Below are 5,508 nucleotides of genomic sequence, written 5' to 3'. Positions count from 1 at the left end.
GGGAAAGTGGTTTTGTGCTAAAGCTGATTATTCCTAAATGGGAAAGAAAATAAAAGATAAACTAATGGAAAAGTTGTGAAAGGTTTTTGAAAAGGAAGCCCTGAGGAAAAATTTTGTACATGCTAGGCTGGGATTGGATTAAATTAATTAGGTAAAGGAATTTTGCTATTGAGAGTGGGCTAGTGCAGGATTAGTGTTTGGTTTTCTCTCTATTAAGAGAGCAAAAGTTTCCTGGAATGTTGAGCTACTTTTGACAACAGATTGTGAGTTTTTTTGCTTTCATAATAATCTGTATTTGTTTTAAAAATCTTTTCTTGTCACTTTGGGTGGAAAGTAAGTATTGTTTCACAGTGACCTATGATCCTATTTGATCAAGTGCTTTAAGACCTTTTGATATTTTTGACAAACTTCCTTTGGTCAAATTCTAAATAAAGTTCCTTTGACTTCCAGCTAACTTTGGGATGCTTCAAAGGGCCTCTGAAACATCACAAAGAGAGGAATATTAAACTAATTGGGCTTATTTGGTGTGTTAAATTATTTGAGAAGTATTGTTAAATGACTTGAGATAAATGTTCTTGGATTATATTGTGTGAGTAAATGTCATTAATATAGATATTTCAGTTTATATGGAATTCCTAAAAGTTTGACATATCCTGGTAGTATCAGTCATACTCTAGTTATTATCTTAACATATTGTATGCTACAGAAATGTCCACGTTTCTTGTTAATTGTGTTGTAATCCAGTCTTTAAACATGCCATTTTAAGTCTTTTGTCATTCATAGACCATTGTTACTCTGATGCAGCTGTAAAATGAAGGTTTCCAAGAAAATTCATAAAAAAGTCTTTTTGACAAATATAAATTTCTGATGACTTTTGGATTATATTACTGACCTGGGTAAGACATTACAAAACTCCAGTGGAAAACCTGGGAACTTCATCCAGATGAACAAGAATTAATTGCATGGGATTGAATCAAGTGATAAGTATGATTTATAATTTTATAACTTTTTTATGACGTATACTGGCTTTTAAATCTTTGTTTTCCAGAGAACCTTTCCTCTTACACTGTGACCTATAATGAGCTGATAAAGTATCCCTTTGTAAAGATGAAACATTATCTTTTTTGTTTTACCTTATCCCTCCAGAATTTGGCTTCTCTAGCTGGCTCTCCGTGGACTTAATTGCTTATTACAACTAGTTCTACCACTCATTATTTTAATTTTTTATCTCCTGTTGTTTTCAAATTATTTATTCCTTGTATTTCTCTCTGCTGTATTATGATTTTATTAACATCCTAGCTGTATTTTTATATCCTATCTATTTTTTGAGATTGTTGTCTCTTACATAAACCAATGTGTAGCTAGGCCTCCAATAAAATTAGTGGTGACTAAAGGACTTCCCTGTAGCTTAGACTACAAATCTGCCTGCAATGCGGGAGATCTGGGTTTGATCCCTGGGTTGGGAAGATCCTCCAGAGAAGGAAATGGTAACCCACTCCAGTATTCTTGCCTGGGAAATCCCATGGACAGAGGAGTCTGATGGGCTATAGTCCATGGGGTTGCAAAAAGTTGGACATGACTGAGCGATTATCACTATGACTACTATGAAATGTCATGAGGCAGCTGATCATATATATAACTCTGCATAGAATAATTGTAATAGTGCAACTCGAGGTATGAGAAGCAGGAGCAAGGGAAAATATTTCCTGGATCATAATAGACTAGTAAGATAGAAGATCCAGAGAATGTTTAAAAACAATTATTTATTTATTTATTTATTTACTTTGGCCATGCCATGTGGCTTGAGGGATCTTAGTTCCCTGATCAGGGATTGAACCCAGGCCCTGGGCAGTGAAAGCACCAAGTCCTAACCATTTGGCTGCAAGGGTATTCCAGAGAATTTTAGATTATCAATAGGGCTTGATCCAAAATTAGCACATTAACCTATCAACGGAATCTTTGCCTGATCCGAAGAATTGATGCTTTTGAACTGTGATGTTGGAGAAGATGCTGGAAAGTCTCTTGGACTGCAAGGAAATCAAACCAGTCAATCCTAAAGGAAATCAGTCCTGAATATTCACTGGAAGGACTGATGCTGAAGCTGAAGCTCCAATACTTTGGCCGCCTGATACGAAGAACTGACTCATTGGAAAAGACCCTGATGCTGGGAAAGATTGAAAGCAGGAGAAGGGGATGACAGAGGATGAGATGGTTGGATGGCATCACCAACTTGATGAACATGAGTTTCAGCAAGCTCTGGGAGTTGGTGATGGACAGGGAAGCCTGGCTTGGTACAGTCCATGGTGTTGCAAAGAGTTGGACATGACTGAGCGACTGAACTGACCTGACAGGCCTAGTGCCATGGGACAAACTTGGTCATAAAATGCCTCCTAAATGTTGGTCAGATTTATGACCTAGAGGAGGTGCTATGGGCAAAGAATAACACTTGCCATATCAGTAAACAAAGTATGTTATGGCCATCGAGCCATCGGCTTCTGCCTCTGCCGCTGCCCCCACCACCATAGGTAAGGTGCATATCAAAGGAATAATTTCATTAAGCCCAGATTCTTGCACTATTCCATACATAGAAACTGGTAAACTCAATTTGAGATGTCTGTTTTTCTTTAACTGGCAGTAATCTTTTGATGTTGACTATGTGGGTTGGTTTTTTTTTTTTTTTGCAAAAACTCCTATATTATTCTGGCACCCCCCATAGCTCTTTGGAACAGTCCCTCAGAGCTATCTCAGAGGCTGTATTCCGGGCTTAAGTCCTCAGCCCAAATAAAACCTAATTCTCCACTTAAAAATTATTTATTTATTTATTGATGGCTGTATTGGGTATTCGTTGCTGTGTGCAGGCTTTCTCTTATTGCAGCAAGCGAAGTCTACTCTCTGGTTGTGGTCCGCAGGCTTCTCACTGTGCTGGCTTCTCTTGTTGAGAAGCGTAAGCTCTAGGCACCTGGGCTCAGTGGTTTGTGGTACTTAGGCTTAGTTGCCCCTTGGCACGTGGGATCTTCCAGTACTAGGGATCGAACCTGTGTTCCATGCATTGGCAGGCAGATTCTTAACCACCGGACCTCCAGGGAAGTACTACTTTTCCACTTTAAGGTTGTGCATTTTTTTTCAGTTGACAATATGTGCCAGCCTGCACTGGGGTGATCTGTCAGTGCCCTCTCCTCTAAGAATTTCCCTTAGAACTGATAAGATAGTTTTATGTGTGAAATGCTTTAAGTTTATAAAGTATTTCCTCCACATTCCCTGACTTTTAAAAACAGATTTTATTTCTTAAAGCAGTTTTAGATTCACAGCAAAATTGACTGGGTATTCTCTTATTTTTAACTTTGATTTTCACATCCACCCTACAGATAGGTATGACAGGTGTTATTATCTCTGTATTTACATTTAAATTACATTTAGAATCATACAGTAGCAAACAGAGCCTGGTGCTAACTGAGGTCGTCTGATCTTTTAAGCCTCAGATATTTTCACTTGGTTCCCAGAGTGCCTTCTAAATCTTTTCAAATCTATCTTCCCCCTGAGCATGGGAACCGTGGATACCTGCTCATTCTCAGAGCTTAGAAATAAGTTTGAGAAGTTCCCACCATTTCCCACTTGAATGCAGGGGCCCACAGAGAACCCACCTAAGTCTCTGGTGGAAGGTCTACTCTCTCAGGCTCTGGTAGAGGCAGTGGGACTGAGAACTTGTACAATGCCCTGATAAGCTTCTTAGAAGCGGGTATTAGCTGGGATTGGATATCCTTCCCCTGAGACGCCCTTCACACCTGACCCTGCCTTGAATTAGGATTCGATAGGGTCAGGAGACAGGAGAATGGGGTGTTTTCTGCTGTACAGCTTCAGACCCACTCTTTGAGACCCTGATTCTGACAAGTTTCCAGAACTGAGAAGACACCCAGATGTCCAGGTTTGAAGGTAAATGATGTGATTATGTAGGAGGGACCAGCTGGGGTGTCAGCTCATCTCTGTTATGTAACATCAGAAAGAGATACTCTCCAAAGTTTCTTTAGCAGATTCAGAGTGTTGAATATATGGCAAAGGATAGGGTGGACAGGGAGATGGTGGAAAGACAATTATAGGAATCAAGGACAAAGAAGGAAGTTCATTTATTCCATAAGTCTCCTTTTGCTTTTTAAGACAGCTGTATTTGCATTGCTAATTAGAGCGGTATGTCCAGAAAGACTGGTTCCTTAGGAAGCTCATCTGCACTGCTGCTAACTAGCTATGTGATATTGAGCAAGTCGCATCTCTCTGGACCTCAGTGTCTTCATGCCTCAAATGGGGCGTTGTGTTAAACAGTGTAATTCATTCCACCTTTAATGACCTAAGATTCTATGTGTTATTCATTTCATTTCTAATATATTGCTTCATATACAAAACTGATCATTTCTAGTTATTGTTTTGTAATTGTGGACATTGATTAGAGATTTAATATTTACTTGGACTGGGCCTTAAATATTCTTCCCTTCTGAGTCCTTATATAAATTTAATCCATATGGGGCATCGATTCTGTACAATGCTTTTCATAAACCTTATGTGTTTTTGCTGTCCCAACATTCCTGTGACATAGGTATTGTTATTGCTATTTACCTATATAGGTATTGTTATTACTATTATTATTTCTATGAAATTAAATTTAAAAAGTTATAACACACACATGATAAAAAGGTTAAACAGACTAAACAATAGACTTTACTGAAAAGTAAGTCTCCCTCTCATCCTGGATCCTTAGTTTCTCTTTTCCAGATGTCCTTTCAGAGATAATCTTTGCATAATCAAAGTATATGTTAGCATGCCCATTTTACAGATGAGGTGCTGAGGTTCAGCCTGTCCAGGGTGACACAGCTAGTAAGCAGCAGGTCTGGGAACCCAACCTTTGACTCTATTCCCCGTATTCCTCCCATGATACCATGCTGTCTGGGAAGCTTTATGACATTGACTTTTAGGCTTTTGTCCCCTCTGAATGATGGTGGAATCATTTTAAGTCAGTCCAGTAAAAACACATAGAGCCTCTATGTCTCTGGAACTGCTTTCCATTACTGCCTCTTTCTGTCTAAAGCTTGAAATCATGTCTCCTTACTTCCTTTTTGCCTTTGATAAGTTAAGATCTGTGGCCTGGGGCACCAGCTACAGATGAGTGAGCTCTCAGCAACTCTGGCTGGACCTGAGGATTGTGAGCAGACCTTTTGCAAGGATCCCAAGGAGGGCTGGGTAGACCCAGCTTAGGAACCTGGGCTGCTGGCATGCCTACACAGCAAGGAGGACCTCGAGATGCTCTTTTTCCCATGAGGAAGCATTGTCTCCTGGAACAAAGGATAGTTTTTTTTTTTTTCCCTGCAGAAACAGTTACCTTCTCAACAAAGGCTCCTGTGTGAATAGTCACTCTTCCAGATGAGGGTTTGGTGGATCCCAGCTGTCCTTTTAGGAACAAATAACCTTGTCTTTTCTTTTTCTTTCTAGGTTTGTGGCTACCCCCTGGCTGGACTTCATGGA

The sequence above is a fragment of the Capra hircus genome, chromosome 10, assembly GCF_001704415.2.
Source record: "Capra hircus breed San Clemente chromosome 10, ASM170441v1, whole genome shotgun sequence".
Taxonomy (NCBI): Eukaryota; Metazoa; Chordata; class Mammalia; order Artiodactyla; family Bovidae; genus Capra; species Capra hircus.
This window is presented reverse-complemented; position numbering follows the sequence as displayed.